Genomic DNA, 23,245 nt, shown 5'->3' on the forward strand with positions numbered 1-23,245 from the left:
CATTCCTCCCCGTGCTTCCTGACCATCCTCCTGCATCTTCTACATCTTTTGTTGCTCCCACTTCTTTTTCTGCCTCTTACAGAATTCCCTTACCTGCTTTGCTTCCCTTTGCTCAAGGACCGTCCCAGCTTCTGATGATGTGGGTATTATCCTCTTCACCATTTCCCCTGGACCTAATTTTTATACTTTTTGGGTGGAGGGACCGACCAGTTCGAAAGCCACTGAGCAAGTACTGAGAGGCTATAAAGATGGTTCTGCTCTTCAGACTAGTTTTGGAGGAAATAATGATCCCAAATCACAAGGTTTTTCCAGCCTAGGGAATTTAATATGGACGTAGTGCCCTCCCTTTGTTTTCATCCCCTTGGTGTTTAGAAATAAAAAACCTGCCTTTTTGCTCGTCCAGGTGGCTGTCGAAACAAAGCATTTGTGGGGAAAGTAATCCTTTCAGTCACCTGGGAGAAAAACAGTGGGGAAAAAAATCACCAGCGTTGATTCACGAAGCCTGGTGTTATTAGAATCCTTGATGGACAGGCTGAGTGCATTAGGTTTATTCAGACTCCAACAGTAAGGACCCACTTGCTTGAAGTCTTTTATAACTTGCAGGGCGTGAAATAAGTCATGGAAGCTGTTGATTTTTCAATTCACAAAGGAATGCTGGAAGATGCTTGAGGAGAGCGAGGCGAGTGCTTTCTTCCTGCCTTCACTTTAACAGTCTGCCTGTTGTGGGGGAAAAATGCTGCTTCTCTTTGAGAGGTCATTCCCATATTCAAATAACCATATGCAGAAACAGAAAAGTCTCTCAGAGCAGGTGTCCAGAGATGCAACAAAAGATATCTGCTTGTATCTCATTATACCTGTCAATACAGAAACCTAGGGAGCGAGTCTCTGGTTGCCAGTAGGAGAAAGCAGTGCTGGTCTAATAAATACAATATCTGTAACAATATTAGATAAATACTGTTACGGATACAATGATATCGTTACAGCTACAGTGATAGAGCTGAACAATAAAGAAGAGGCCCACCGGGAGCACCTAAAGCATCATCTTTCTCACAAACTGAAAGCCTCTTTTCTGCCGTGTGGAGAAAAAGAACAAATAACCAGAACTTTAGGATGGGACACATGTGAAGCATTAGGGAAAATTAAAAGGTCAGGTTATATACCGTTCGCATTGAGGTTAAAGCCTCGTGTCTCAGCTGACAGAAATGAGGTCAGTTGTGTTGTTTTATGTTTTCTCTCCTTTTTCAAAGAAAGGAAAGGATCTGCCAGTCTGGCATAGGAATAAAAACCCACTCTTGTTCCTTGAAGCCTCAAATTGTTTGGAACAGACTGTATTTTGTGAAAAGCTCCCGGAGCATATGTACGTTCACGATTTATAATTTTTCCTTATCTAGTTGTTTGCTTTGATGCTTGAAGAATACATCAGTCCTAGAGGTGGGATGTTATTGCCATTGAAAATGTCACAGGTGAGGAGACAAGTGGCAAACTCGTGTTTGGCTGAACAAAGGTGTGCAATGTCTTTTTGCCCCACGATACTTCTCTGTCCTATTAAAGGGGCTTGGGAATACAGTTCATCAAAGCTAGAGCTGGCCTGTACCTTTCATTATGGGCTTAATTTAACTGATCTGTGACTTAGCTGGAGGGGCAGGAGGATGCTGATCGGATCTTTGTAACCAATAAAAACCAATTAGAGAACAGGGCATATTTATCAGATGTTTTACAGGCAAGAATACCTGGAAGCTTTATCTTGCGTGATGAATAAAGAATTCAGCTTCTGCAGGTTTCTTTTAGTAGTGGTGGCAAATTTTCATGTGAAGTACTGATAATGTGTTTTAGATAAGAGCTAGTGCTGTGTAAATACTTTTGTGCAGGCAAGTATTTGCATAAAATTTTTCGTTAGAGTGAAATAATCCAGAACACATCCACCTGATGGCTGTAGCCGTGAATCAACGCACTTGCGAGGCAGCTTGTTCTTGCAAGATCAGTGACCTATAGGCTCATCACTTACCTGCTGTTTGGTCTATCAGTGCTCTGGGATTCACTTCCAAGGAAGCTTTTCCAAGGACAGCAGGTTATGGCAGCTGTGAGCCCAAATCCTGGTTCCTGTGATTTTTCTACCTTTGCGTTTCCCATTTTGGGGTTGCTGTCGGGCAGCAAAGCGGAGCCATTGCTTGGTGGCACCATCCAGTCCTGAAGTTATTGAAGCTGCAGTGCAGCACACATCTGCATGATCACAGAGCTTGCTTGCTCTGCCTGTTCAGTGCTGTGGCTTCTCAGCTGATCTGGGCGGAGGAAGAAATGCCAACTGCTGCTTTTGGATGCCCTTATCTGCAGCAGCCTCTCCGGGAGAGGTATTTGGATATGGAAATGAGCATGGCCTGATAGCAAGAGATAGCCACGCAGGGCAAGGGCAGCTGCTGGTAGGAGTAGAGCTGCCGTGTGCTGGAGGTCATCTTGGCAGAGCTGCTGCTGGGCTAGGGCAGCTCAGCACGGGGGCACGTGGGTGTGAGACTTCCCCTCCGCTTGGCTGGGAAATTGCTGTCTCCTGCTGCTCCTATGGCCTTATGTCTGTGTCTTGCTAATATTGTGCCTGCTCTTGGCACGAAGAGCCACGTGGCAGCATGCTGAAAGGCAGCAGTGGCTCCCAGAGGGTCTTAGGGTCACCGATGAAGCCATCAGTTTGGAGCCATCCATCTCCCAAATGGGCCTCTCTGTGTCTCAACAGAGAGATGGCACTTCACGTGTCTTGGAAATCAGCTCCCTGGCAGAGACTGGTGATGCAGGATCCTTAAACTCATCCCAGCATCTTTGTCAACGAGAAAAGAACTTGTTTTGTAGGATGTTTCTCCTATGGTTGCTGTGGGGGGTGACTTGCTTGCCATACCCTTGACTTCAGTGTTTCACGAGCAGTGTTGCTTTTGTTTATAAAGTGAATGGCAGCCTGGAGGGCTGCAGGGAGAGCACCTCATGGCAAGGCTTGATGCTGCAGTCTTGAATGCTGCTCTTCAGGTGCTTGAGATTGTCTGAGGGGAGGGGAGGAAAGGAGGAGGTCAAAACCTTGCATAGCAGGAGAGGTGCAATAACCTCTGCAACGATTGAAGAGGCAGGAATTAGACCATGTAGGGTTCCTATGGGGAGCTCTGCTCTGCTGTTTTGGTCCAAGGGCTTTTTTAAGGTTTTTATAAAAACAACTTAATAGAAAACACTAAGTTTTATTGTTGTTGTTTTGTTTTGTGTTTTTTTTGTGTGTTTTTTTTTTTTTGCCTGTAACTGTATGAAAGTAACACAGTGAAGCTAACAGTGCAGCCTTTAGGCCAGTGGACTATAAGCTGCTGCAAAAAAAATATCCCCAAACTAGTGCAGGTTTCATGAAAGACAGCTGTAAATATGTCACAAGCTCGTTGCTTTTGGATGTACCACTGATACTATCCTTGAAAGAATTCTGATGGGTTTTCCTTTATCTTTGCTGTGTTTTCTGTCTTGGTGCTCTGTGCATATACAGTATCAAAAGCCTTGGGTTTTGCTGTTCCAGCACTTTGGAGTTGGAAGGGAAGTGCCCGTGGCTGGATTTCTAAGGGAATGCATTTATTCCTTACGGGCTGTAGGATGTGCTTGGTTGGGGATGACAATTACAGCTAAGAGAACTGCACCAAAATGCTTTTAATTCGATGGTCTGCTCCTGCATCAGATTCAGCAGCTGTTTCGTAATATTGGTATCTTCTGCAGCGCTGTCCTCTGCCAACTCTCTCTTCTTTCCCGAAGGAGAGCGTGCACTGGTGAGCTGATTCATCAGCCCAGTGATTGGAGCTGTGTTCAAATCAGTTCCTTCCCCAGGCCTCAGAGCGTTGTCCAAACATAAACAGGAGTGCATGGTACAAAGGCTTTAGTCTGTAGCTCTGGTCAGGATTTTCCCTCAGCATTTATGAGGGTCCTGTTCCATCTCCAACGAGGATATTTCTGTCCCCTCTTTCAGGCAGCTTGCCAGATCTGCCTAGCCCATTCCCCGAATTTACATTTTGTTTCCCTTCTCTCCCTTTTTTTTCTTCCCTCTTTGGGGAGCCAACACCAAGGTCCACCAGAAGATTTACCTCTAAGTGGGGGTAAGTTGAGTGTGAGAGAGAAACCTGTTATCTCAGGTTGTAGTGGCTGATAAATGGTTTTGGTTGGGATTGTCAGGGTGAGCATCTAGCGCAGGAACTGGGAAAGCACAAAAACAGAACAAGTAATTACTGAAAAATTCTACCTGTCTCTAGAAATAACACTGAAGATCGGTGTAATTCTTTTTTTTTTTTTTTTGGTGAATATGGAGCAGGCAGCTTTGCTTGGTCTTCTGGCCTGTCTCTTAGCAGCATGGGTCTGGCAGCAGAGAATTGCCTCAGGTACCAGTGGCTGCATTGCTTGGCAGGGCACATGCAAAAGTAAAGTTGTACCCTTGCATTAAACTCTCTGTATAACTTGCAAATCAGCACAAAGTCTAGCAAGGAACAAATAAATAGGGGGAAAATAGGCTTCTACAGCAGTTGACCCTGAGCCCATGAGATCAGAGAGGGTGATCCTGAGAGGCTGATTAATGCTAGCTCAGTGTTCGATAACCTCTGGCTTCTTGAATGTCATGTTTGGAGGATGAAGTGGAAAATATACCCCTGTGAAAATGTTCAAATTCAGGATGTTGCTCAAACTGGAAGTCCAAAGGACCGTGTAGTTTGCTTTTCTGCCCTTATCAGTTGTTCAAATATATGCCTCGGTCTCTGACTTTTCTAGTAGTTGTAGTGACTGTAACTATAAAAACAAACGTCCACCTTCTGAGGAAAGGAGGATTGAAAAAGGCGCCTTCTCAGCAGACACCTCAAACGAAAGTTTATTAAGACAACCAAGCCCAAAACAACAGAACTGTGCTCCACTATAACACATAGTACTCACAATGCCTTTTTAACAGAAAAAGAAATCTCTTCCCAACAGTGTGGTGCTGGGCTTTGGCCTGGGTTTTCGAGCTGTGGATTCTTCCGCACGGGGAGACGATGTCTTTGCCAGAGGAGTTGTGGCTGACTGTATCTGCATTGGTGAAGCGTGCAGTGCAGCAGGAGCAGGCCAGTAGATCAGGCTTCAGTTTTATGGGGTTAGTCTCCTTACTTTTCTTTGCATTCAGGTTAGCCTGCTCCCCAGACCCACGGCCCTCCCTGTGCATGCGCTGCATAAGGTCTTTGAAGAAAAACTGCCGCACTGACCTCTGCTCCTTGGACTGTTCCTCCAGGAAGTGTCAAATTGTCACCTGTCCCCTTTCACAGGAAAGGTGCTAGCACATCATTTCCTTGCCACTAGTGCCTGTGTAAGCCTCTTGTAGGATCAAAGGTAATTTCTGTTCCTGCTCACTTGAGTGACCCATTCAACCTGCTGCCTTAATCTCTTCTTTACTCTGAGATTGTTGGTTTTTTTTTTTTTTTTTACCACCAGCTGCCCAAGGAGCACGACCAAATGACCAAACTCTCACCCTCCAGGACATTCTGTAGTTTGAGGAACAAGACAGAAGTCACAGCTTTCTCAGAAGTTTTGTAGCTGTTCTATCTCTGTCCCTGGTGGGCAGGTCTGGTCTAGCAGGATGCTCTTGCCCTCGAGACATGAAATGACCAGCAGTGGGCACAGAGCCTTTGAGTATGAAAGGTCAAGGCCTTCTGCCATCAGATGGCACCGCTGTCTCTGCTGTCACCAAATGAAACATGAGCAGCCCAGACCTTGCGCAAAGGAGGGGCTGTCACCTGTAAAATCGCACGACCTTCAGTTCCTACTACCAGTGGTGAGCTGATGTGGGGTGAGCGGGTCCAGTCTGGGTGTAGTCCAAGGCTGTCTTCCAAACCTTTTTGCTTAGCATGTGGGTAGTGTCAACAAGATAACCCGGGCCTTTGCTCTCGGTGGATCCCCAGACAATGTGCGTGTTGAGTCCAACCTGCTGCCTGGCCCGGAGCCACCATTAGGTAAGCAGTAGGGGCAGCCATTTGGCAGTCCTGCAGGCCTCAGGCCATGGAATGGGGTTTCTGGGCCATGGCCTCGTATCTTGCCTTGTTGAGGTGGAACGTGTTTCCTGGTCCTACCCCTGCAAAAAGTGAGTATTTCCAATTTCTTCTGAATCACAGGTGGCTACTGAACCCTCATGGGACTGAGAAAGTGGGTGAGTCTTTTCTCAGGCCCTTCTTGCAACTCCTTCCATGCTGAGCCTTCAGGGACCCTGCGAGACATCTATACGAGGAGGATCATCACTAGGGAAGCATCAGGAATTGGCCTGGAGCACTGCTGCTCACCCTCGACGACCAAATGTAGTGAATGGCTTTCAAGTTTTCACACCTCTCGAAATATGAAAGAGGGAGCAGAGTGAAGGGAAGTGTGTTGCTGTGCTTGACTGCAGCAAGAGCTATTCCTATTCCAAAGAAATGGAAACATCCCACATTATGGTCATGGTCAACCATAGATGAAATTGAAAACACTGATGTGTGTAGTGCCTCCACCTCATTATCAGCGCATACCCCGCTCTGCTGGGAAAGTAGGTGGCCAAATGTGAGGGTCTTTGTGGGAAGCCCTGGAAGAGCTATGTTAGCAGAACGTGCTGTGTGCTTGGTGACCAGGACCGAGCAAGGCTTTTGTGCAGGGCAAGGAGTGGAGTGATACTTCCTAGTGTAACTGCCTGCTATGCCACGAGCAACAGCAATCTTTTGCCCTTGTGGAATTGCTTTTAAAGGCACCTCAGCCTTCCCGGTCAGGCTGCTGATGTTTGTTTTGACTCTTAGCAGATGCAAGATCAGTGCACTGCAATTCTGTTTGAACTCTTGTTCACACACCCTTCTTCCCTAGCAATGAGTATAGAAAAGCAGTGCATTTACCTGCGTTGGAATCAGAGATGTTAATGCACATCCCTTTGTTTGGAGTTAGGGTTGACGATGCGCCCAAAGATCTGTGCCACTGATTACCAGTCCCCTTCTACTCACAAGTCATCATTCTTGCTCCTTGGTTAGTTGGCCACCTCTTGGCACTGGAGATGCCTTGGCCCCCTTTCAGCATAGCATGATGAGCAGTTCTGCGTCAGTGTGACTCGAGGTGTCACCATGCTGGGCCTTCTGTGAGGCTGAAGGGGTTGATTTTGCTGTAGAAAAGGACAATTGGAAAGAGCACATACAAAATAAAACTAAAAAGTGGCAGCGTTCAGCAGTGAAGAAGGCTACAGAAGAGGGAGGGCAGATGTTGAGGAAAGAGAAATGGTACTGAGGCAAGAGAGTGGAAGATGAAGTGGTTTATGAAGAATTGGGAGATGGCGGTTCAAGTTGAACACAAAAGCACACTACTTAGGGCTATGGTGTGCCCTTGGCACTTTTCTCTGTTTAGCAGAGGGTATTCCAGGCATTGCATAAGGCTGCCGGAGTCTCCTGCTGACTGCTTGGGATACACTGGAGGACTTTGGGGAGGTGCGGCCTGCCTGTCGCATTGGATGCTGGTGTCGCCAGTGGGCTCTGGGGCGAAGCTCAGTGGATCTGCAGGTTTGGTTTCGTCCTAAGGGAGTCTGGTATGTGCACACCAAAATCATCCTGTGACCGAAATCAGTGGCCATAAGCAGAAGTTATGAGGTATTCCCTCCAAAAGCAGAGCAGTGCTGTGGCTTAATGTACAGTTTTAGGTCACCTGAGGCGGTGGCTTCCTCAGTGCCTTTGCTGGCTATGGCTAGGTCTCAGTGATGGTCTTGCTGGGCTTTCCTTGCTGCTTTTTCCAGCTTGTCATACTAGGGGCAGGTGCTGGAGGTCTTGTTGCAGCCTTAAGTCCTCTGAAAGAAGCTATTTTTGTAGCCCATGTGTTGGAGACGATTCTCTGGACTGCAGCACTGCTGTCCTGGGAGTGACCCCCACCCAAGTTGCTTGTTTGGATGTGCCCTTGTGAGTCTGTGTGCCTGGCTCTCGTTAAAGAATCAGCTCGTATCTTTAGGATGTCTGCAGGGCTCTGCTCAGAGAGGCACGTTGGAGGGCTCTAGTTCTGAGAAGGGTATGTGAGAGACTCTGTGTCTGTAATTACAAATGGGTTATACCTAGCTGCATGTTACTGCCTTTCAGTGGTTATACAGGTGGTTTCACAGGGTGTATGTGGTCAGTTTGACACCAGAGTACTAACAGAAGCCACAGAACAGCTTAATTTGGACATTAAATGATACAGCAGAAGGGAAGAGAGCCAAAGGTGAGAGAGAAGAGGAAAAAAGACTTATTCAAAATGCATGTTTCTGGACAAACTTTTCTTGCCATGCTTATTCTGGAATTTAATCCGTTTTGAAAAGGAGATTACTCAGTTCACAAAAGGTAGACAAAGGTGAGCTCAGTGGATTCTAATCCAGGAAATAAGAATAAATTTGTTATCCCTTCTTCCACAGCTGTACTCCTGAGCAAACTTTGTGTTGATTATGGGACATGGGTTTGGGTTGGTTGTGTGTTGTGTTTTTTTTTTTTCTTTCTTTCTACAACTTTGGATGTTTCTGTTGCCTTGCTTTGGGGTACTTTACAATGATAAAGTGTTCTTTGGTAGTAAACGAGGAATTGGCAACAGTGAGAAAGTTTCCTTTTTTTTTTTTTTTGATGAATTTTATGTAGTTGAGAGGATTCTTGAATTAGAGCTATTTCTTTTTTGTTTGCTTGAAGACTAAAAAATAGACTACAGCTGAATGGGAAACATTTTAACCAGTGGAGGAGGGGAAAAAAAAAAAAAAGAAAGCAGTTAAAACTGGGTAGTACAGTTAGGTGAGTTTGCTGAGTTGAAAACCTTCAGAGCAGCTTGTTTTAAAATTGTGTAAATATAAACTGAAGTCTTGTTGGCTTCCATAGTGCAATAGTGATGCAGTGCAAGGTCTTCAAAGGCAAATATTCAAGGGTCAGTCTGCGGTTGATGTAATGAGACACATATACTTTTAACTTGTAAAAGCCTATAGTGTAGAAGTAGGGATTTTCCAAACCTTGTGGCAAGTTGCAAACTGAAGTAATCTGCACTGCATCAATTTGGTAATAACCTGACTCTGACTGAACTTATTCACTTGGTATCAGTGTGTGCTGTGAGACGTTTCTGGTTCAGTTTCATGCTGTGGAGTCCCTTTCTTGTCTTTTGTTTATTCTGAGATTAGAGAGCTGTCGATGCATAGGTAATGCCAGTTGGAAAAAAACTTGGAGAGTATGGCTGAGTGATGAGATACGCCTCTTGTAGATAGGGGTTATCTGGAAAGAAGATTGTGTCCTTCAAGGTCAGAGGAGAGAAGCTTGAAGTTTATATACAGGGGTAAGTATTTTATCAGCGTCTTTCCCCTAATACCCCAAGTTTTCCTGTTATGCTATATTAAGAAATCTAGCACAACTCAAACTTCTAAAATAACTGTGGCTGGGTAACAGGTACCTTTCTAGAGCAGGAAATTGAAATACTATTAGGCTTAAAATATATTAGCGGATTTTTTGATGATATAAGACCCTGTCTTAATTTATTTTCTTTCTGTTTTTAATGAAAGCTTACTACAACTAGGAATAGCTTCCTTGACACAGTCTGCTTTTCCTGTCTATCAGAAGTATCTCTTTCCCACACAAATAACCCACGCCTTTGATAATCTGTATCCTGCCCTTGAAAACAAATTCTTAGCTAATTTGCATAAGATCAGAGGCATGATGATATTGAGGTAGAATAAACACTTTGGAGGTAATGGGACCTGAGTCTTGTGGGCAAGAAAGTGACAACTCTAAGGAAACAGAATAAGGAAGAGAGAAGTAATCTCTTATTGCTTGAATATTGCCCAAGATGCTACTGTTGCTGCTGACTTGAGATTTAGATGAAGTATCTTGTGTCCTGGAGCTGGAGGTAGTGCTTTCATTTTGCTTTTAATAGCTATCCCAGAAGGTTTGTTGAATTTTTTTTATTTTTTTTTTGGGGGGGGGGGGCAGAGGTAGGAGGGAGGAGTCTTGTACTGGCTTACACCATTCAAAATACTTCAAGTTAGTAGTTCTTAAGTGCAAGACTAAGGTGTTGCATCAAAATAAAATGACAGAAGGGTTAGGCTCAGGAGTTTGCTTTGTTTTTTTTTTGTTTGTTTTTTTTTAAGCACCTCTTTGTAACTGAGAAAATGTTATTCTGTGTGTACTCATAACCCTGAGGCAAGTATGGTTGAATGGGTGGTGTGACATGCATGTTGCAGTGCTCATCAAGCTAAGATTCATAAAGCAGGCTTTCCAGTAGAATATGTTTCCTGGTAATGCTTCATCAGGGATGGTGTTTTTTATTTTTTTTCTCTCCAGTGAGAGACAAAGGAATAAATATAGAACAACTCAGGTGCTAAAAATATCCACATGCATTGACGTCTACTTCTTTTTTTTTTTTTTTTTTTCTTTAAAAGAGACCTTTTGGCTATTTAGCAAGATGCTTCATATCTGCTCAGAATCATTCTGGCTGCAGTGATTTTTGAGGGAGAGACAAGTCAGCTGATCTTAGAGAATAGTTTATCTTGGTTTGATTTAAGATTGCAATGTGGGAACAGACCAGACGCTAAAGAAGAGACTTGGTGTGGGTAATGGCACGAGAAGTTAGTTTAATTACTGTAGCTGTAGAATATGGGCATTTACAATCTCAGAGATTAAAAGACTGCTCAGCTCTTGTGTTTATGGAAAAAAAGATACTAAATATCTCAGTCAAACACTGAGATACATGATAGATCTCAATGAAAAGATGGTCCCTTGATAGGAAAACTGCTTGTACTGAATGGCTTCAGATACAGTCTAAATTCTGGCCTCCTTTTAAGTGTGAGATGAGGAGATGAATAATCTTCCAAAAGATCTCTAATCTTAGAAGCTGAGATTTTTTCAGAGCAGGAGAACGATATACGTGAAATGGATTTTGAAGTCATTCTCAGTTTGCAGATGATCTGTTGCAGACACGGTTCCTTGCACATAGTTTGCCACTGAGTACATTTCGAATAGCCTTTAGAGATCTGCGTTCTGAGAACAAACTGGTGAATCAATTAATGTATTTAAATTAGTTGAAAATTAGACTATTGCTTCAGTGTCCTGCCAGGCAGGACTTCAGAATTTATTAATTCGGCCTCACGTTCCTTTATTTACAAGCGGTGCCTACGTTTCAGTGTCCAGAAGCACTGAGATCAGCCAGAGCAGGTGCATGCTGCTCCTCCTGCTGCTGCCAAAGGGGATGATGCTCGGGGAGGAAGGGTCGAGGCTTTTTGGCATCTTGCAGGTGTGCAGCAGCTGCTAGTTTAGAGCACAGGGAGTCAGAGGGAGCCCAGGAGGTGTCAGCCCTCCTTCCTGACAGATGTTAGCCTGGCCTGCTTGTAAAAGCTTCTGGCAACTGCCTCCCCATACGTGATGTGATTTTGCGTCACCATCTTTCCTCCATGAAAATAAGTTTCTTTAAAGCCAGCCTGGCACGGCTATGGGGGACCAAGTCGTTCCTGCAGCCCCCTGGGTGTTTCAAACCATGACCATGTCCTGGCCATCACCATCCCTTCACCGCTGTGCCGCTGCCTCCCCATTGCCGCCGCTGTGGCCACTTCTCCCTTTCCAATTTAACAGCAGCTCAGATGTAAATCACGGTTTAGGCGTTAAAAATAGCTGGCACCTGCTCCAGCCATGCTCAGCCGGGGTGAGCTGGGGCCCTGCTGCTGCCTGTGCCAGCCATGGGGCTGGCGGGAGGGCTGAGGTGAGGCCTTCTCCACCCATCGCCAGTGGGGCAGCCCTGGCCCCTCAGAGGGCCCTGCATCACCCGCTGGCGGGCTCATCAGCTGCACTCATGGATGATTAATAAAATACTCATTTTCTGTCTCTGCAGCTGTGTTCTCTTCTATTTGAGTAATTTTCCTCTGCTTTTAAGTTCAAAAAAAAAAAGTTTACACTTGCTCAGTTTGGCCAAGTCCAAAGTCCAAGCTAGGACAACGTAAAGATAATGCATCCTGTTAGGAATTACCTTATTATTTCAGATTATAATTAGTTCAAGCTCCATCAGCCTTCTGGAAATCTTATTTATGTATTTCTGATTAACTAGAAATACTATAAAGATAGTAATAAAAAAATTCCCATGTGTAAACAAGGTGGTGGTGGGGGGGACACTAGTTCAAAGGCTGAGGGCACGTATTTTTCTGGAGCAGATAACACTAGGCTGTGGCATGTAGCTCTGTTAAAGATGTGCATTTGGAAAAGAAAAAGAAAAAAAATCTTGGCCACTTCTTCTTGGAAAGGAATATGTGGAATATATCTGACTTCTTGAGATCCTGAAGAGCTGATGCATGTAAAATTATCGTCTCCTTCACTGCAATAACTTCGCCCGTAACAGAGAAGAGCACTTTTTTCTCAGAATACAGCTGTATTTAACTGTACTTCCCTAGTCTGTGCTATTGAGTGAGACATGACAGCTAACGCAGCTAGTTTCACTGTTGCCCATTCAGATCTTACGTGCGGAAGCTCAGAATTTTAAAGCTCCCTTTAAAAGGCTTTTACTTTCTTAATGCAGACTGCGAAGGCTTTTGGTCAGGGAATAAATGTCTGTTTAGGTCTGCAAGTGCTTTAGAATACATTTTATTTCTAAAACTTGCTCTTCATGTTCATTAAAGTTCTTAAGTAGGTTACTGTTCTATATCCTTTTAATTTCATTCGTCTTTGAGTTACGAATAAACAGAAATACATGTAATTAGTTTAGTCAGGAGGAGCAAAAGAGCTACAGAGGAGTAGGAGGATCCTTCAGCTACAAATAGCTGCCATGCAGGTTCGTGCCCAGTGCTGGGATGTGGCTCTCTTGCCAGCAGGTTGCTGATGCTAGCGCAGCAGTGGGTGCTTTGCAGAAGCTTGAAAGCTTGAAGTGTCTCCAGAGTCGAGGCAGAGCATCAGGTGGACAACAGCGAGGCAGGTGAGGAGCAGTATTTGAGAATATTTTTAGCCGAGCCTGCTTGACTCACGACCCTGGTGACAGCCCCTTGTTAAAAGGTATTTAGTGTGGAGAGGGGAGAGGAGTCTGTAGGTGAGCTCAAGGAGATGTTGTTTGTCTGCGTAAGGGTCTTGGGAGGCTACAGTCTTCAGATCCACTACGTGGTTGGTCTGAGTCACTTGGCCTTGCTGTGCCTGGTTTTTGTCCTTCACAGATGGGGAAAATAGACTTCCCTGCACCACAGAAGGGTGGCAGAGCTCTCTGTCAGCACTGGGGAGAGGATTACAAAAGGGGATGCGAGCTGCTGGGGGTTCCCTGTGGCACAGGCACGGGTGGGACCAGCTGGCACCCCATGCAGCCTGCCTGCCTCTCCATAGGCCACTGCTAGAAACTTGGAGCCTGTAAAGCTATTTCTGTCAAATGCTAACTGGAAATCTCAAATCCCATGAGGTAACTCCTTCAGATTAAGATTGTCAGTGAATTTGTAAGAAAATGGTTAATTTGGAGTACCTGGAAAGTCTGCTCTGGAAAGAGCAGAAAAATTAGCAATCAATTTCTTCTCATTAGTGACTAATTATGAAGACTTTTTTTTTTTTTCTCGCCCAGACTGAAGGCCATTAAAAGACCTACAGCTCTAAAAGCTGTCTATAAATCTACCGTACACCAAAGAAAACTTCAGAGTACTGGGAGAAAAGCTTGTGCAGCCTCAGCAGCGCACTGGACGTTTCACTCTGAATATAGTGCTGGGACTCTTGGTCCCTGTGTTTGGGACAGGGCATGAAATGAAGGCAGAAATCTACCTATTTAGGCCTTTAATCAGGGTAAACTCCAACATAATTTTCCAGCTGCTATATATTGTTTTTTAAATAAATAAAAGTAATGACAAGAATGCACACTCATCAGGGGGTTAAACTAAGCAATTTAGTTGTGAACTGGGGCAGCTAAGGTTCAGGTGCATGTTCCAGTTACGAAGCAGTAATCCCCAGCAGAAGGCTGGGACATACAAAAGAGGGCAGTAACGTTTTAGCTGTCACAGCTGAATCTGCTGGAGGATGCTTATCTATCAGAGCCCTACCTCCACAGAAAGCTACGGACAGGATTAGATGGAACTTGTCTTCTGCTGGTACGCAAGCTCACTTCTCTTCAGAGAAGTTTGCAGAAGTAAGAGGCCGTGGATGCATTCATCTGCGTTGTTTTGCTTATCTCTTCTCCGTCTTACAGAGAAGCTCAAAACTGAAGAGTTTGGTTGCAGGTGACACTGGAAAATTAAATACTTTGTTTGCTGCAGAAGTCTAATTTCTGTCTTGAAAAGGGAGAGCATCTGTTGATGGTCCATGTAGGTCAGTAGTCAGTCTTATAAAGGATGCCTTGTGGAAGGATTTATAGCCAACACAATGATCGGTATTTTCTGTCATCTCATAGTTTCCATTTCTTTCATGAGTCTAGCTCCTCTCTTCTCAGTTTACTTAAGCCACCTGTAGTGGCCATGGCAAGAAGATTTACAGTTCAGTTATGTGTTGGATGGGCAGAACAACAACACTTCACATGAAGTGTTTTAAACCCCTCGTACCTTTATTGATATTGCCCTAGTTCTCCTACTCTGACTGAAGACCTCTTTCTGAAAGCAGTTTCAGGGTCTATCGTTTCCAATTACTGTTAGTTTTAGGTGCTTTCTTTCTAAGATAGGACAGTTACAGTAGAAGGAAGGTGACAAGAAGTAATTTGCTGAAGCCCTTCAGTGGATACCTGTATGGTTATGAAGTGCTGCCCTTGTGAGATGATGCTGAAGATGAAGTTGGATGTATTCAGTCCTGTACATCCTGAATGTTGGAATACTAAAAATATTTTCAAAGTGGAGTTATCAGGGTAGCTAATGGAGATATGTTTTTTGGGGTTGTTATATTGAATTCAGCGCAGGGTGCTATGCAAAAGGAACTGCATCAGCATTTAAGCGCGCACATATATATTGAAGAGATTTTTTTTGAAATGGAAAAATGTGTGTGCTTGAATGTGACTTTTCTTTGCTCAATGTATTGCTTAGGTGTGTGTGTTCAGTCTAGGCAGACATCAGAACAGAGATTTGATATATTTCCAGTTTCTCGTCCATGGTTGAACTTTAAAAAAATAATAATAATAAGGAAGATAAGGAATTGAAAGACTGAATTGAAAGACTTATGTTAGGGATCAAATCCTTGTGCAGGCACTGATACAGTAGAAAGTGTCAGACCAAACTTGCTTTCAAATCCTGTTTTCTCGCATAACCCTGCCTTGCCTCAATACTGAAACAGAAATTATTCTACCAGTTGCAGTCTTTCATTATGGGAACTTTGACCTCAGCATTATCAGTTTTAGCGAAATGTCTGCATGAGAGAAACCATACAAATGCAGTGAAAAGGCGAAGATCCCTTTGAAATGCATGAAGGCAGTGTTCAAGAATCACTTCAAAAGCAGGAAAAGTACTTCTTCCAAGGAGCAGCTTGGCTTGAGCAGTGCAGTTTGTTGAACTGTAGCATGCTTTGTTGCATCAGTTCTGCAGGTTGCTGTAGCATGGGATATTGGGAAGCAGGACTTGAATGTTTTTATACTGAGCTTTTATAACGAGCACTTTATATTACTCTACATGCGTTTGAGAGTTGTAATGTAAATATAATTTCTAAAATTGTTATTTCAAACTAGAGGATTTTTTTTTGCCTTTCTGATGTGTAGGGAACGTTACTTGAACTCTGTAGCCTCCCCTCTAAGTCAGCCTTTTTATTCCTGTAACCCACGTGCTTGTACCAACCTCCCCCCCCACCAGCACTAAGAACCAGCTGCTTTTGGTGATCGTTTTATAGACCCTTCACCAAGTTCTTAGACAGGACAGCCACAAAAATAGTTGGAGCTGTAAAGAGCAGCAGGTGTTGTATCATAAATATGATAAATAAACTCCTCATTAATATCACATGGGCCTCCTTAAGCATGTAGGTTCATGGTCATGAAAGCTTCTCGCACAGTTTTGCTGTTCTGGTTAGGTTGCAGCCTAAACCACCTCCTGGCCAGCTGATGGCTGTTTGTTCTGGTATCAGCAGCCTTTCTGGCTTATTCCCCTCCCTGATGCTTATCCTTATTGCTAACGAGGGCAAGTGTACCTGCTGTAAATCACTTTGTGATACTAACTGGATACATCCCAGGGTTGTACCTGCGTTTTTCACAACTGCATCTTGGTGGCGATTGAGGTATTTTGTGCTAGGATCATCCAGGCCCTTCTGCTCCAGGACTGGTCATCTTTCAGCATCTGGCTGGGGCTTGCTTGTTTTACATATGGGGCTGTGCTTTGTATATTAGTGTGTTTCCATCCCACTCGTATGGTTCCAGCCTTTGAGGTCGTGATGCCTGTTGTATGACAGCTCAATTCACGTTTGTGTTGAAATTGCTTCCCAACTTTGTCATCAGCTTCTGTCATTTTTTATTTTTATTTTTGTACGCAAGCCATCGTTTGGTTAAAATGAACCAGAAGACTGATTTTTTGGCTTATGCTTAATGTGTTCATTAGTAACTTTGAGAATTTCTGCAACTTTTTCTTTCCACGCTGTCTGTCACCATCTCTCTTGGGCCTGGTGTCACTGTTCCTCTACTGGTCTCCAACTTTGCTTACTTAATGTACCACCACATGGAAAAGTATGATTCAGTGTTTTCTGGAGATCCAGATAGCCAAGAATTACTTGCACTTATTTTTAGTAATTTCCCTTCAGCAAACCTGTTATGTCCTAGTCTCTCTGTAACTTCATGTTTTTCTCCATCAGTCTTTGCTGAAATCCTGTGCTCCATTGGTGCCACATGAGTTCTGTAGTCATTTCTATGCACAAAGTCAAACTGCATCATAAAAGCACTAATATTAAAGTCTTGAAATGAATCTACAGTTTCCACGCTTGGAGGGAATGAAAATAGAAATAGGGTTTGAAAATAGATGAATTTAATTGTGTTGAGCTTTGGTTTCTTGGGCAACTTGCATGAGAAGGAGTTGCAAAAAGTGGTGTATCTCTTTCAAATGCTTGCCTGGTCATCTCTTTTCCTTGATTCTAATGGAAATGGCAAAAGATGGTGCTACCCTTTGCTCCAAAAAAACCAGCAAATGCATTTTGACAGAAAACCGGCCTTGGGAACGGTGCCAGCCCAGATGGGCTGGCTGGCAGCGAGTCATGAGCTGCCCACAGACCTAAATCCGAGGTAGCCCGTTAGTAGCTTGCTGAAAGGCTAACTAGTGTTTGCTCGTGTCGGCGTGATGGTTGCCCAGATTTGTCAGAACTAGGTCAGAATTAAGCAGTTTTTGAACGGCTTGGTGGCCAGGGTAAATATATGCAATGTGATCCTACATGCCCCATCTCTATTTCTGCTCCTCCTATACAGCACCCCCCAATAAACTCAGGTTTAACAGACTGTGATTCGTAGATTGCTGCGCCAACCTTGCCGAGCTTGTAAGGCCTGTGAAATTACATAACAGCCTTTAAACAAGCCACCTCTGGGTGAAGTACATCTCTAATTACTGAGACTAAATTATCTGGAAAGTGAGCTCGTGTCTGAAGTAAATCTTCAGTTCGGTAAATCTAAAATTAAATAATGATTAACTTAATTGCTTCAGGATCATAAAAAAAAACTGCTCTTAATAAAATATAGGGATTAAGTGTGTGTTTTGAGAGTGGATAATTGCTTCTGCTTCATTTTCAAATAACTTCTATCAAGACAGGGTTTTGTAGGTAAAAGAAATACCTTTTGTTATGCTTATTAGTAAAGCTAGGAAAAGTAGGCTAGTCCTTAAGTATGCAAGCCCCTTCTCCATTCTGAATAGAAGCTGCAATTTCACTGCTAGATATAAAATGAGAACATTTGCTTTTAATTTCATGGATATGTGCCAGTCAGACCTTCTGAAAGCAATAGTAGTTGTTACCTGCGGAGCAGAGTGTAATACTAGTATATAGGAAGAATTATTTTTTTCTTTGGGGAAAAAATAAGAAAAAAAAAGAGAAAGATGGGTAATCTTCATAGAGAGCGGTTGAGTTAAAGAATTTGTGAGCAGGGTAAGCAGCTCTGTGTTGTTTGCATTGTATTTTGCTTTTAAACAAAGTATTTTCACCTTCGTTCATTGAAGAATGTCTTTTTTGCTTATAGGCAAATGAGAAAGCAAATCTCTTGAAACATAAGCAGTGGTACTTCCCTGGAGGGAGGAGATGGGAATTCTCCTGTTACTCTGAGAGTTGCCAGGTGCCAGAAGTGGTCCACAGTGGTGGTGGTAAGAAAGAAATCTTCCCCCACGTTTCTGTATTTGCATTTTGTCTGTAGCAATAAGATGCTTTTAGAAGGAAAAAAAAAAAAGTGCAAATCCTGTTCTTTTCATAGATCTGTATGAATTGCTAGGAGAGGCATCAAACGTCTCCCACTCTTGGTATTTTAATTTAGGGATGAAACCTGCGCTTCAGCCCGGTGCTTGCTGTAGTGTTCGCTCACGCGCTTTCTTGAATGCTGTATCTGTTGGTAGTAATTGCAGCAAAGACTTAACCACAAATAAACCTCTAGAGGACTCTATAAATCCTAAATTGTCTCCCCCCCCCCGAAGTGTAAAATAGGAACCGTGGCCTTATAGTGCTTTGAAGTGCTTCTTACAAAGTTCTTAGAAATCTTTTGAATGCTGATTGTAGGGTCATCTTAGACTGGGCTGCCTTTAATCCAAACATTCTTAAATTTTAGCTGGTAACAACATATAACAATGTTAAGTTACAGCAGCAAAATTCTTATTATTGACCTTTTTTGCAGTCTCTCATGCATAAAAGGTGACAGCAAAAGTGGAAGGCTGATGAGACCCCACTGACACAGCAAGAGGGCAGTTTTTCAGGGTAAGATTTTAAAACCCCGAAGCGTCTAGTGTCAGATGTTGACATTTTAATGATTATCTCCGTGATACCCTGCCCTCTTTGTGGGCTATTAATAGCTTTTTTATAGGAAAGTAATTTACTCCTGGTGATTTTGCACACACATGCAGCGTTGCTTTAGTATTTTAAAATGTTTCAAGGTCTATTATAGGGTGAGTCTTTTGCCACAAAACTTTAATCTTTGTGAGATTTTCTTCAAAGCTCAGATTTGCAGAGCAATACCTACTGGATCATCCACAGACTGTTCAGGGCATGTTTTCTGTCTCCACGCAAAGGTATACTCCATTTGAAGTTCTAGTTTTCCCTGCTATGAAAAAATGCTAAAGCATTCATCATAGGTTATATTGGGTGGGCAAATAACCACTTCTGTGAGTCCCAGGTATTCTTGGACCAAATTTTACACATACATTAGTTATTACACCTGAATCTGGTTAATATTGATCGTCTGCAGCTTTGGTAGGTGAAGGGATGCAGATGAACAAAGCCTTGTTACAGTGTGGTGGTGACCAGCTACTTTCAGAGCCAGTTCTGCAGAATGCTTTTACTTGGGCTCATTGCCATCAGTGTAAAAGCAATACCCAAGCGATGTGTGAAAACCTATTTTTTGTGGATTTGCCGTTTCATAGCTTATTTTTTCTGTTTATACAGCCCCAATTTTTGCCTTTCTTCTTTTTGTGTAAGGCCTGAAAAAGCCATTGATGCAAGTGTTACTGAGAAGCAAAGATATGCTGGTGGGGGACAGGATTGTATGAATTGTGCATGGCTGCTGAATTTTCAAGTTCTGCTTCTGTTTGGACTTGAGCTTCTGGTATCCAGCCCTGCAGGCTGCAAAGCCTGGTGCCTGTGCCCCTTGTGTAGTGCGTGCCTGGGTCTTTTATCTCTGGTCGATGGAGCCTGCGAGGAGGAATCGTCTGGAAACGAAATGTCCTGAATGAGGTGGATGGCCATGCTGGAAGCTGCATGGGTTGAATAATCCCATGAATAATTCCTTCACCACCTTGATTGTTTAGATAAATCCAGAGCGGGTCGATAGATATTAATATGGATTAGAGAAATTTTACTGAGAGCTTTTCAGTGTCCCAGTGGACACTTCTTATGCAGAGCAAATCTCCATTTCATGAACCAAAGCACAAATGGTACCAGCAGGCACGCACTCAAAGAGGTGAGGGACTGACTTATGGGGAGGCTGAATTATGATAGCATTTCTCGTAATGGCTGGCCCCTCTTGTTGAGGCTCGTGCATAAGCAGAGGCCCTATGGGTACCATCTGCTGTTTTTGTCCTTACTACACGTCTTCGTGGGGAGATTTCTTTTTCTCAGGCTTGCCAGCATGACAATTTTGTAATGATTATTGGAAGAGTCATTTTTAATATAAATTTAGTTGGGGGTCACAGGAAAAAAAAAATGGCAAAGACAAAGATCCAGCAGGCTACAACAAGAAGCAGCTCACAAAAGCAGTAATGACAATCGCAATTTCAAGAGTTTCTTTTAGTTCAAGCAAGGAGAAACGTAGAGTACATTTTGTGAGATTTTCTTCAAAGCTCACATTCACAGAGCAATACCTACTGGATCGTCCACAGACTGTTCAGGGCATGTTTCTGACTCCATGCAAAGGTATACTCCATTTGAAGTCGTAGTTTTCCCTGGAACAGAGGTTGGCTCTCCTTATGATTTTCATCTGGAAGAAGTAAGTGTACCGGCTGTGTTTTGTGAAGCACTCAGTCGTCATGACTTTTGAAGAGAGCGGGACTACACCACTCCCAAGTTTTGATCCCCAGGAGGCTGAGGGAAAGGGCAGCACTATCAGAAGATGCTGGCTGCGCTTGAGAGCAGGACCTGGCACTGTTCAGTCCTGCCAGGGTGGTCAAGGACCAGTCTGAGCATGGGAGATTCAGTGGAAATCAAAGGCCCATAAGCTGAATCTCCAGACCGCGGGCAAGAGAATTTGATAACTACTGCCTCTAAGAGCAGGTGCCTAATTGCAGCTTAAGTTCTAATTTAGGCTCTTAAAATTTTATGAATGTGCTCTGTAGACTGCCTTGCTTAAGGCTTAGCTTTAAAAAAGTTTGCTGTTAGAGCCCGTTTCATTTAAAATAGATGCACCGTGGAGCTGGATTGTGCAGGGACCGGCTCCCTTTCTTCAGCCAACTACTGATTGCCTAGTAGGGATGTTTTTGAGAGAGAAAAATAACCCAAACTAAAAACACTGTAGAAGAAGCTATAAAGGCATGTGCTATTATGTATTTATAATTGCTCTGAAAACGTAAATGTCGCAATGGGAGCAGTTGTTTTCACTTGTTGTTTAAGTTGTGAAGGCCACGTGTTCAGGACCTTTTGGCAGTATTTTCTGATGCAGCAGGGCGTACAGATGGGGGAATATGAATGCTGTTGCAACCAGTATTAATATTATGCCACGTAAGCAAGGTCAGTTCTATCACAAGGCTCTGTGCCTTGGTCATCTCCTTAAGGGCGTCTCTGTTTTTGCTTTGGTTTTGGTGTTCAGGTTTATTTGGACCAGTAGACTGATGCACAAGAATGGTTTGGCTTGAGGCTGCGGAGTTGGAGATTACACAAACATATGCATTTGTGGTTGAAAAAGGCTGACAGATAAAAGATACCCCTCTCGGAGGAGAACATCCTTTGTTACTGCCACAGCGTGACAACAGAAAGGAGGAAGCTGAGGGCAGCGAGAGGAGATAATGTGGCTGCTGGGCTGCTTCGACAACTGTGTTGCTCCACCATGGAGGAGAAGGGCTGTGCAGGTAGGGCAGCAGCTCAGGCTGCTTGGTGACACTGCCAGGTCTGTTGGACAGGGATTTTGCACGTCCCCTCTGGATGGCTGTCAAGGAAGACACTCCTCTACTCTTCTAGAAGTTTCTGCCATACTCAGTAAGGAATCGTGTAGAGATTTTGGATATGTATCAACGTGGGAGCAAAAGGGCTAATGTACAGAAGCATCCTCTCTTGTGATTCCTTTTCTTCTGTTGCAGGTGTAGGGATGCTGCTTACTGTTGTGATGTACCTCAGAAGGGAAACATCTTTGCTGTTAATGACTGCGGGCTAATGTAGAGCTAGGATATTTGGTGACACAAACTTACAGCTCAGTTGCATGTGCTGCTGTGTTCAGGCTGCTCATCCCTCATGCCTGCCAGTACCGATTTATTAGATTTAGTTAGATTAACTGCTCCCCAAGTCAGTCTCCTGAAATGATCCGTTTTTTTATAAAATAAAAATTCCAACATTCTGAACAAAAAAAAATTAAAAAATATGGTTTAGCTTAAGAAACAACTTGGCGCTGTTAATTTTTTTTTCAGGCCTGGGATCAGTAAGTACTCTAAAAGCAGTCGCACAAGCAAACCTCAGGGCATGCTAACCCTAAGGAAGAGTTAAGAGTGAGCCTCTTGCAGTGCCTGGAGTAGGACCTGTGAGCAGTCAGTCAAATCAGCTGTCTAAATAAGCTCCTAGTTGCCCAGAAGTAATGAAATCAGTTACAGAAAAATACTTACTAATGCAGCAAAGTTTGAATTATTACAGATATTTCCAAAATCTGGCTGCTTACAATAAAGGTAAGAGGAATTTAAACAGAGTGATTCAATGGAAGTAATAATTCCTGTTTGGTGGGCTTAAAAGTGAACAGAACTGACTTCAGACTTAAGAAGCAATTATACATTGCTGAGTAAATAGCATGAAGGTTCTTGTTGTATATCTTGATTGAAGAAATATTGATTCTTTTAAATCAGTTTTGGTAATTAGAGCAGTCTGTTTATTTAAAACGAAGCTAGCCTGGTTTGCTAGACTCACTGTCTATAAGTGTGTTCTATATTAACACGTCACATTGAACTGCAGGCAGTTTTTAATATGCTTGAATATCTGTTTTTTTGGCATATAATTGCAGATGAGCTAAGGGTTATTCTGGCAGATAAAAATGAATCATAAGAGCATAAATGCTGCTTCTCAAACCATTACTCTTCCTGACTGAGGTTTTGAAGAGCAGTGCCAAGCTAGCAGCGATGGCATTCAGAAATCAAGCATGGCACATAGGTTCTGTTGAATGTGAGGCTTTTCTACAATAAACACCTCTGTTTACTAATTAGTTTCTAATTTTTCAAATGACAGGGAGCAATTTTTGATTTGGCACTCCAGCTACTCTGAAATGATGCGAGCTCCAAGAGAAACGGGTGCCTGCTTTCATACTACTAATTTCAGCTGATGCTGCTTCTGGTGCTTTATAAACGTGCCAGGTAACAGAAAACAACCTCTGCTCCAGTGATATTGTGCATCTCTGACAGAAGTGGAAGTGATAGTGTGGAAGGTATTGAGATGTAGAACCTTCCATGCACACAGCTGTCCGCCTTGCTCGGGGTTAGGTCATTGAGAAATCTCCCACAGTTGGATTAGTGTCAGTACTGTGACACCTGTAGGACTGA

General features: G+C 43.4%; 1 protein-coding gene across 9 annotated transcripts in view; it reads left to right on the top strand.

Annotated features, from left to right (window-relative positions):
* The window catches only part of AGPAT3 (1-acylglycerol-3-phosphate O-acyltransferase 3), an 86,338-nt gene that overhangs the window by 19,806 nt on the left and 43,287 nt on the right, over window positions 1–23,245 (top strand). Inside the window, exons 1-3 of one of the 9 annotated variants that reach the window (XM_068685423.1) lie at window positions 8,896–9,285; window positions 18,061–18,181; window positions 18,703–18,782. The exons of 2 other annotated variants lie outside the window; for them this stretch is intronic. The gene's annotated coding sequence lies outside the window, so the exon portion shown is untranslated. Of the gene's footprint in view, window positions 1–8,895; window positions 9,286–12,873; window positions 12,898–18,060; window positions 18,182–18,702; window positions 18,783–23,245 lie in introns of those variants that run through there. 6 more of the 9 variants (XM_068685438.1, XM_068685431.1, XM_068685446.1 and 3 more) reach the window with 6 other exon arrangements.

This window comes from Anas acuta, chromosome 1, assembly GCF_963932015.1.
Source record: "Anas acuta chromosome 1, bAnaAcu1.1, whole genome shotgun sequence".
Classification (NCBI taxonomy): Eukaryota; Metazoa; Chordata; class Aves; order Anseriformes; family Anatidae; genus Anas; species Anas acuta.